Source organism: Melospiza melodia, chromosome 17, assembly GCF_035770615.1.
Source record: "Melospiza melodia melodia isolate bMelMel2 chromosome 17, bMelMel2.pri, whole genome shotgun sequence".
Classification (NCBI taxonomy): domain Eukaryota; kingdom Metazoa; phylum Chordata; class Aves; order Passeriformes; family Passerellidae; genus Melospiza; species Melospiza melodia.
Genome location: NC_086210.1, coordinates 6,027,775 through 6,037,983, shown reverse-complemented (window position 1 = coordinate 6,037,983; position 10,209 = coordinate 6,027,775). Strand labels below are relative to the sequence as shown.

Here is a 10,209-nt window from a genome sequence, read left to right as displayed (position 1 = left end):
CTGCCTTTTGTCCCTGTAGCTAAACCCAGGGTGAGATTCCTCCTTTAGTGCTCAAAGAAAGGAAAGGAAATCCCAGAAGGGATGTGCTCTGTCTTTGAAATCATTACCAATTGTGAGGAACACCCCTGCTAAAGTAGGATGTGTCCCTGATCAAAGAAGGTCACCCTTCTGACCAAACTGATCCCAGCCCAAAGGCCAGGCCTTCTGCTGGGCTCCGGAAGGGGTTCTGCAGGCAATGTGCTCAGGGGAGAGACCTCCACTGCCCTCACTTCTCTCAGGGATAACACATCCCATCCCATCCCATCCCAAGGGTTCCCAAGATGGCCACAGACAAGAGCAATGGGATCCAGCACACTTAACGACTGTGTCGAATATCAGGTTTAGGACTTTCCCAACCAGACAGTCATGAACCACATATCCTGAACTTGAAGTAGATATGAAAATAAAATAAAAAAGAAAACCAGGACATTTAACAAGGACCTTTCCCCAAGGAAATCCAGGACTGCACTGAGCAGGTTCTGGGGCAGAACACATCCCACAGCTGGCCCAGGAGCCCCATGCAGTGCTGGGGAGTTCCTGACCCTTGGGCCCACTGAGGCTCTCCTGGGCCAGGGAGCTGCCTCAGCTGCCACAGCACTCGGGCACCACACAGGTGCCTCAGTCCCACCAGAGCACAGCCACCCACGAGAGGGTGAGACCCTTCTGCCACACACCAGGAGTGGAGAGGAACCTCCCAGGCCCCTTCACTGTCCCTTGGCACATTCATTTCAGCCTGACCCTCAAAGCCCTGCTCAGCAACATCCCCCACTAGAGTAGGATGTGTCCCTGGTCAAAGGAGGTCACCCCTCTGACCAAACTGATCCCAGCCCAAAGGCCAGGCCTTCAGCTGGGCTCTGGAAGGGGTTCTGCAGGCAATGTTTTCAGGGGAGAGATCTCCATTGGCCTCACTTCTCTAAGGGATAACACATCCCATCCCATCCCAAGGGTTCCCAGGATTATTATTGCAACAGTACATCATCAGTAGGGTAAAACTAACCTGTCTCATGACAGTCCAAACCAAGCTCAGATTCCCTATTAGTGGGTGAACAATCCAACGCTTGGTGAATTCTGCTTCACAATGATAGGAAGAGCCGACATCGAAGGATCAAAAAGCGATGTCACTATGAACGCTTGGCCGCCACAAGCCAGTTATCCCTGTGGTAACTTTTCTGAAGCCTCCTGCTTAAAACCCAAAAAAGCCAGAAGGATTGTGAGGCCCCGCTTTCATGGTCTGTATTCGTACTGAAAATCAAGATCAAGCGAGCTTTTGCCCTTCTGCTCCATGGGAGGTTTCCGTCCTCCCTGAGCTCGCCTTAGGACACCTGTGTTACGCTTTGACAGGTGTACCGGCCCAGTCAAACTCCCCACCTGCCGCTGTCCCCGGAGCGGGTTGCGGCCAGCGCGCGCCAGCCGCTTGGCGCCAGAAGCCAGAGCCCCCCTCGGGGTTCGCCCCCCGCCGCCTCACCGGGTAAGTGAAAAAACGATCAGAGTAGTGGTATTTCACTGATGGCCGGGACGCCGGCGGGCGGGTCGCCCCGCACCGCCGAGCGCGTGCCCGGCTTCCCACTTATTCTACACCTCTCATGTCTCTTCACAGCGCTAGACTAGAGTCAAACTCAACAGGGTCTTCTTTCCCTGCTGATTCCGCCAAACCCGTTCCCTTGGCTGTGGTTTCGCTGGATAGTAGGTAGGGACAGTGGGAATCTTGTTCATCCATTCATGCACGTCACTAATTAGATGACGAGGCATTTGGCTATTTAATAAACACATACAAATTGTATATGTTCCTTTTCCGGGTTAAGTAAGGTGGCCCGTCCACCTGAATGACCATATTGGAATTTATAGCCCAAAATGGGCTAGATGCGGTTATGACGGATGAACCCCTCCCAAACAAATACCGATTCCACTGTCCAGCGAACCTGTCGAGGGGAGAGGCCTAGTTTATTTACCAGGATTTACACAGATACAATTGATCTAGCTTGGCTAATGAATATATTTACAATGTCAACGGAGGTGGATGATAGGGCCCATGCGGTTCTCTCTAGCCTTGTTTTAGAGAGACCAAGGGCGGTCAGCAACTCATTATTATTGCCAAACCATTTGGTACGGGCTCCCATGGGGAAGCCAACATATTCAATGTCATCAGCATTGGTCAGTTGCTGAATTTCTGTATGAAGGCGCTGATATTTTTTGGCCTTCTCCAAGGCGGCCTCAGTCAATGAGACATCAGAGTGCTCAGACCTCACAGTCACATTGACCACAACTGCCTTAGAACCTTTGACAAAGATTAAATCCAGTTTAAATACTTAATTTACATAATCCCTTAGGTGTGGCTCCTCAAAAACTGTCCAACACTCCCTCTTAGCCTCCTCGCTAAGGGTTTCACAGATGGCATTGTGTCTCTTAATCCTGGTATCTTGAGTGATGGCACAGTTTCTGACAATGTGGGCTGTGGTCTCAAATCTAGCTCCACAATGTCCACATGATTGAGCAACATACTCTTGTTTACCCCTAGCCAGGAATTCTCTTGTTGGGTAGACATTCACTCTGAGTTGTAGGGCCGTGATTAGTTTACAGTGAGGTATGCCCTTAAACTGCCCTATCCAGGCATTACTGATCTCATCATTCTCGAAATGCTCAATCCCATGGCCCTGGGCAACCAGATGGGTCCATTTATGAAATTCTCATTTCCTCCAGTTACAAGGTGTTGGGTAACGAATCTTAGGGATGGGTGCTTCCCATTCCAGCCAGGCTCCATCGTCGCCCCCCAACTCTACCAATGGTAAAGGCTCCCAAATCGATGGGATGGACTCTTGTGTCCTCCCCGCTTTCAACCACAATTTTCCAAATAACCGTTCCAGATGTACTTCCTTTAGACAGTTCACAAGAGTCTCATCCGAAGACTGGGCTAATCTATGGAGTCTTCACACCTGAATACTTGGAATGAGCAACGCCAACTTGATGAGGTCTAAACCGCCATCTTTAAAACTCGAATACAAGATCGCATCACATGTACTGGGGGGAAGATGAAGCCATTCCTTAACCGTGTTATGAATTAATTGGTCAAGGGATTCAAGCAGGCCCACCTTAACTTCGGTATGGTCAGCCAGATATATCAGTCTCGGGATGGTATAGGTCCTGAGTATATCGACTTTCTGAAGAGGTTTTAAAGGCGAACGACCAATCTGATGAAGCCAATCCATGAGCTTCTCTGATAGTCTAGGATCTGGAAAGCCAGTCCAGGGGTCAACCCATGTGCTGACGTACCTTTCTGAGCTCCCTGGGTCGATCATGTTAAGGGGGATCCATTAATCACCCACGTGGGACAATCATTGATAGTATATGAGTCCCTTGTAAGCTTGATGTAAAAGCCATGACATTTTCCCCGCTGTGTACTGAGGCCAGTTAGACTGCAAAAGGCCTCCAAAATTTTGATGTTATGACACATGCCTTCCCAAGAGTCACTCAGCAGCACCAAGTCATCAGCAAATGCCATGGCTGTAAATTTCCAGCCCCCATGATGGAAAACCTCACCTTCATTCTCGAGTTTATATAGAAGGGGGTCCATCACTAAAACTGAGCAGCAAAGGTGACATGGGGTCGCCTTGCTTGACACCTGAGCAAATGTATATGGGGTCTGTCCTTTCTCTTCCCATGGAAATGCACATCTTAACATCCCGATACATTTCCCTCACCAACTCTATCATGTGTGGATCCACCCCTCTCTGGACCAGACCCTCAAATGCTGATGACAGACGGTGTCAAATGCCTTAGCAATGTCCACGAACACAACCCCCAGATGTTTATGCTCTCACTTAGCTGTTCCACCACAAGCCATAACAACTTGAGGTTTTCAGCACAACTTGATGCGCAACTAAAACCCCGTTGCCGGGGGTTGATGGGACATGCTTTGGACAGCCTCGCAGTAGCAATCCTGGAAAACAGCCTAATCACCACTGAACCAATAGTGATAGGCCTCCAGTTATTGATATCACCAAGCTTCTCTGCATCCAAAGACTTGTGTATCAAGACTGTCTTGCAGTCCCGCAGCGCATCTGGAACAGTACCAGTGATAAGCCAGAGGTTGAACATCTCAGTCAACTGGGAAAACTTTGGGCCTTTTGCAATAATCTGACCCAAAGTGATCCCATCTGGCCCGGGAGCAGAGGTTTTGCACATCTCTCGCATGTTCTTATCAATCTCTTTTCCAGTAATTAAGGCCTCGAATGTGGCGTTATCCGCCTCCTTATATGGAGGGAAAAACTTGTCCACCAATTGTACCAGAAGAGCCTCTTCCTCCTTAGTCCATACCCATTTGTGGGCCCCTCAGGGCGATGACTCTTTGGGATGAGAAGCAACAATCCGCTCCACATTTCGCACAAGAGGATGTCTTATTCTCTTGTGCAGACCCAGGCCAGTCTTAGTAGCGAACCCACGTTGGCACACGTCACAGACCCATTCCCCAGTGGGAGCCATACACACCACCCCCTTGCAGCGCGGGATGTGATTGGAGATACTGTGGTATTTTATATTTTGTTTACCACATTTTGAACACCTGAAAATGATCTTTCTCTGCCCGTGCGTCCTTTTGAGATGGTCAATCAGCCCCAACATCCTAGTAAACCAGGTCTCACAACAAGGACAAGATGGTTGTTTGTCAGGCATGGACACGACAGGTGTTCTTGGCGTTGTACCACCACCTTCAGACCCGTGAGGAGCCTTGGGTGTTTTGGGCTCTTCACTAGCTCCCATCACGCTCTCAGCCTCAGGTATTTTGGGCTCTTCGGTACCTCCCACTGCACTCTCAGCCTCATCCTGGGCCATCCCCATAGGGGAGATCTCATAGGGCTCAGGGAGTTGCCCCAAACCCTACCAAACATCCACATGATGTACACCATCTTCTTTAACAATTCTGGAGTTAAAAAACTCCAAACTTACAAGATCGAATCCCTCTTCCCTGGGCACACAGGGCATAGATGGTAATTTGACATCAATGACCCTTAGATCTAATGGGTCAGTCTGAGTGGTAGTCAAGATATAACGCAAAGCCATTTTGTCCGTCTGGTAAGCAATAAAGTGACAAGTCCAAGTGAGAGTAGAAGCATATAGTAGCTGACCCTCTCTCAAACTACCAACTGTGTCAACAACAGCCCATGGACAAGGCTCTGTGCAACAGCGAACTAACTGTGCCAACCTTTTTGTTTCAGCAATTCGTGAAACTATCATTGGGTGGTGAGTCCAACGACAGGGAGGGCTGATATGCGCCCTCTCTCACACTGGGGCAGAAGTCGACTCAGTTACCACGAGGGTATCCGGCAGGACCACGAGGAGGTGTGACTTCCGCGACTATGCCCAGTTAGTAAATATAGTTACTCCCGCTGTTTACCTGTGCTTCATTGAATTTCTTCACTTTGACATTCAGAGCATTGGGCAGAAATTACATTGCGTCAACACCCGCCTCAGGCCTTCACAATGCTTTGTTTTAATTAAGCAGTCGGATTCCCCTGGTCCACACCAGTTCTAAGCCGGCTGCTAGGCACTGACTGAGGCGGGGCGCTGGCCCGGAGACCCTCCCCCGGGGACCCTCCCCCGCACGAACCGCTCAGCCTACGCTGGCTGCGGCTGCGCGCGCACTGGCCGCACACCGCGGGAACCCCACCGGCGGGAACCGCTGGGAGAGCGGTGCGCAACAATGATGGCCGCCACTGGGGCGCCGGCTGTGGCAAGGCGGAGGGTGGGCGGAGGGGGGGAGCAGGTGGCGCCCGCCACAGCCGGGGCGATCCACAGGAAGGGCCCGGCATGTGTCCAGAGTCGCCACTGCGCGGTGCACACCCCGGTGCCCGGGCAGGCCACGCGGAGCGCACTCACCCACGAGCAGCACCTCGTCCAGCTGCGGCACGCGCCCAGCCCCGCTTCGCGACCCAGCCCGACCGACCCAGCCCTTAGAGGCAATCCTTATCCCCAAGTTACGGATCCAGCTTGCCAACTTCCCTTACCTACATTGTTCCAACATGCCAGAGGCTGTTCACCTTGGAGACCTGCTGCGGATATGGGTACGGCCCGGCGCGAGACTTACACCCTCTCCCCCGGATTTTCACGGGCCAGCGAGAGCTCACCGGATGCTTCTGGAACCGCAATGCTTTCCAAGGTGAGGGCCCCTCGCTCGGGATGAATCCATTCCAAGGCACCCAGCCCTTCACAAAGAAAAGAAAACTCTCCCTGAGGCTCCCACCAGCTTCTCTGGGATCGGTTGCATCACCGCACTGGGTGCCTCACGGCGCCCGTCTCCGCCACTCCGGATTCGGGGATCTGAACCCGACTCCCTTTCGATCGGCTGAGGGCAACAAAGGCCATCACCTGCCCTTTCGGAACGGCGCTCGCCTATCGCTTAGGACCGACTTACCCATGTTCAACTGCTGTTCACATGGAACCCTGCTCCACTTTGGCCTTCAAAGCTCTCGTTTGAATATTTGCTACTACCACCAAGATCTGCACCTGCAGCAGCTCCACCTGGGCCCACGCCCCTGGCTTCGAGGCGCACCGCAGTGGCTCTCCTACTTGTTGCAGCCTAGCCCCTGCGGGCATCGTACTGCTGGCGACGGCCGAGTATGGGCCCGACGCTCCAGCGCCATCCATTTTCAGGGCCAGTTGATTCGGCAGGTGAGTTGTTACACACTCCTTAGCAGATTCCGACTTCCATGGCCACCGTCCTGCTGTCTAGATCAACCAACACCATTTTTGGGCTCTGATGACTGTCAGCATCGGGCGCCTTAACCTGGCGTTCGGTTCATCCCGCAGCGCCAGTTCTGCTTACCAAAAGTGGCCCACTGAGCATTCGCATTCCATGGCGCAGCTCCACGCCAGCGAGCCGGCCCCCTTACCCATTGAAAGTTTGAGAATAGGTTGAGATCGTTTTGGCCCCAAGACCTCTAATCATTCACTTTACTGGGTAAAACTGCCCATTGCCGAGTGCCAGCTATCCTGAGGGAAACTTCGGAGGGAACCAGCTACTAGATGGCTTGATTAGTCTTTCGCCCCTAGACCCGGGTCGGACGACCGATTTGCATGTCAGGACTGCTACAGACCTCAACCAGAGTTTCCTCTGGCTTTGCCCTGCCCAGGCATAGTTCACCATCTTTCGGGTCCTAGCACGGACGCTCATGCTCCACCTCCCCGGCCCCACGAGGGGGCGGCAGGCAAGACGGGCCGGTGGTACACCCGGGGCTGCCAGGCGCGACACGCACCCGGGATCCCACCTCAGCCGGCGCGCGCCGGCCCTCACCTTCATTGCGCCACGGGCTTTCGACAACGGCCCCTGACTCGCGCACGTGCTAGACTCCTTGGTCCGTGTTTCAAGATGGGTTGGCTGGGTAGCCGACATTGCTGCGGACTCCGGGCGCCCCAGCGCGGCCCGTGAGCCTGGCCCAGCGGCGCTGCGCAGTCAGGGCGCACTGAGGACAGTCTGCCCCGGTTGACAGTGGTGCCAGGGACTGGCAGGCCCAGCCCCCACACCCCTGCGCGAAACGCCGCGCTGTGATGATGCCGCCCCCCCCCACCCTTGTGAGAGGCAGGGAAACGATGCCCCCCACCACAGCACCGCCGATGTGGGGGGAGGAGGGCGCGGCAGCAGTCCTTTCCCTCGGCCCCGGGATTTGGCGAGACCTGATGCCCAAGGGCTGTAACACCTGCTGCTGCTCGTGCGGCACTGGAACACCTGCCCGTCGGAGGCCTTCCCAGCCAACCTGGAGCCGGACGTGGCGCACCATTGCAGAGGAAATGTGCCCGGCCAGGGCCAGCTGCCGGCTGGGCAGCAGTGCCCGCACCAGCCTGCATCCCCCAGCCCGCCCCCGCAGACGGGGTTCGCCCAGGGGACAGAAGGGAGGCAGAGGTGAGGTTCCGCTGAACCCATGCCGACCGCAACTCGCCCGGTTGAATCCTCTGGGCGGACTGCATGGGCCCCACCCGTTTACCTCTTAACGGTTTCACGCCGTCTTGAACTCTCTCTTCAAAGTTCTTTTCAACTTTCCCTTACGGTACTTGTTGGCTATTGGTCTCATGCCAGTATTTAGCCTTAGATGGAGTTTACCACCCACTTTGGGCTGCACTCCGAAGCAACCCAACTCCGAGAAGCCCCGGGCCTGGCGTGCCGGGGGCCGCTACTGGCCTCACACCATCCGCAGACTGCGGCCTCAATCACAAGGACTTGGGTCCCCCGAGAGCGCCGCCAGGGATTGGGGCTTCTGTACGCCACATGTTCCGCACCCCACTGTGGGGCAGGGATTCGGCGCTGGGCTTTTCCGCTTCATTCACCATTACTGAGGGAATCCTCATTAGTTTCTTTTCCGTGGCTGACTAATATGCTTAAATTCAGCGGGTTGCCACGTCTGATCTGAGGTCGCAAGGCCAAAGCTTGGCCACACCTCCTGGCCCATACAGCTCCTAAAGAAGCAGAATGCCAACAGGCCAACAGCCAGCCAGCTTCTCCCACCTACTACCCTCACCTTCCTCCCCCACTGGCGCCCACGTGCCAGGGGAAAACAAAGCCAGAGGGAGAGAAGCGGAGACAGAGTGTCCCATCCCGGAGATGAGAACCGAAAAGGGAGTGTGGCAGAGACAGCCCTGATGGGGGACCAGCCGAGTGGCGGCACGTGATGGCCTTGGTGGAGAGAGAGAGAAAAGCCATGGTGCTATTTGCGCCCTGAGACCATAACAGAAGAGGAGGAGGGCAGGTGAAGGGAGGAGGGGGTCGGAACATCTGTCCCCAGCGCTCTCGCCTCATGCGCACGCGCAGTGGCACAGTACCCCTGCAGTACCCACCTGCAGACAGCCGCCCGCGCGGAGGGGAGGCTGGGGGTGAGGCCTGCGCCTCATCTCCCTCTTGCCCTCTCCCTTCTCTCGGCCCATGGCGGTGCTTTCAACACTGTCTCTTACTCTCCTCAGCTGCCACCACCACCGTACCGCGGTACGGGCCCTGCAAGGACAAACTCTGCCCCAGTGGCTCACTCCAGGAGTGGGGAACTACGGAGCAGTCCCTGAGTCTGCATATAGGGGGATGAAAGCCCTGCGCGGCAACAGTGACGATGACGGCCATGACGATTATGACGCCTGCTGGGTCACAGCGAAAACATTGAGGCTGCCGAGGGAAACGCATCCCTTGCCAAACCCCTGACCGCCTTCCCTCCGGGCACCAGTGAGCCACCATCACCACCGCCGCTGACCACAGTCAACTGGCCTGTGAGGCAACCCCAGCCGCACCACCGTGGTGGCCGCTGGATGGCGACTGATCGTCAAGCAACGCTCAGACGGGCGTAGCCCTGGGAGGAACATGGGGCCACAAGTGTGTTCAAATTGTGGATGACCAATGTGTCCTGCAATTCACATTAATTCTTGCAGATAGCTGCATTCTTCATTAACGTACGAGCCGAGTGATCCACCACTAAGGGTTGTCTGGCTTTGGCACCAATCCTGCACCCGTGGAGGGGCTGGGACCGCTCACATGGGGTGCCCCTTTCTCTTGTGCTGAGGATGTGCGGGCGTGTGCCTGGCTTTGACCGTCCTTACTTGATAGTCAGGAGTGCAGACATAGGAGATCCAGCCACACTGAACTGGAATTCTTCCTCAAACCTCCACACTATGGTGGCACTGAAGGAGATCTGAGCAGTCTGGGTCACACCTGGTGCAATGATGCCATCCTCAGGTGCAAACTTGAAGCAGAAGCCCACGTTGGCAGTTGAAGGTCTATAGGTGAAGGGAGCATCAATATCTCCTAGGTTAATCAGTTTCACCTGCAGCAGCAAGAAAGCAAAATGGAAATACATGTGGAATCTTCCCTTCTTGTGAGTTATTGTCTAATGACGCAATTAATACCCAGAAATAGCAGACGATGCTTTGAATGGCAAAAAAATACAACAGGACAAGTTCTGCCTTGAAATTTTCATGCAAAGCAGCGGCAACTCCACAGAACTGGAGTCCACAACCCTGGGGTTATCCCATGGACACAGAGCTGTGCACCTCTGATCAGCATCACCAAGTTCATTCAGACCTGGCCCTGAGAGCAACGTGGGCTGATTGCAGCTGCGTAGTCAATCACCCCAGAGCTGCTGCTGCCCCAGTGAGCACAGCTCCAACAGCACCATCTACTCATTCACCTTTTCCCATGTCATGAAAACA

General features: G+C 54.4%; 1 non-coding gene and 1 pseudogene across 1 annotated transcript; both read right to left on the bottom strand.

The window, feature by feature from the left end:
* Positions 1–1,006: 1,006 nt before the first annotated feature.
* Positions 1,007–8,437, bottom strand: LOC134426195 (28S ribosomal RNA; annotated as a pseudogene).
* An 894-nt stretch (positions 8,438–9,331) lies between these two features.
* Positions 9,332–9,484, bottom strand: LOC134426058 (5.8S ribosomal RNA). The gene has a single exon (XR_010029855.1). It is a non-coding gene; the product is annotated as a 5.8S ribosomal RNA (ribosomal RNA).
* Positions 9,485–10,209: the final 725 nt, after the last annotated feature.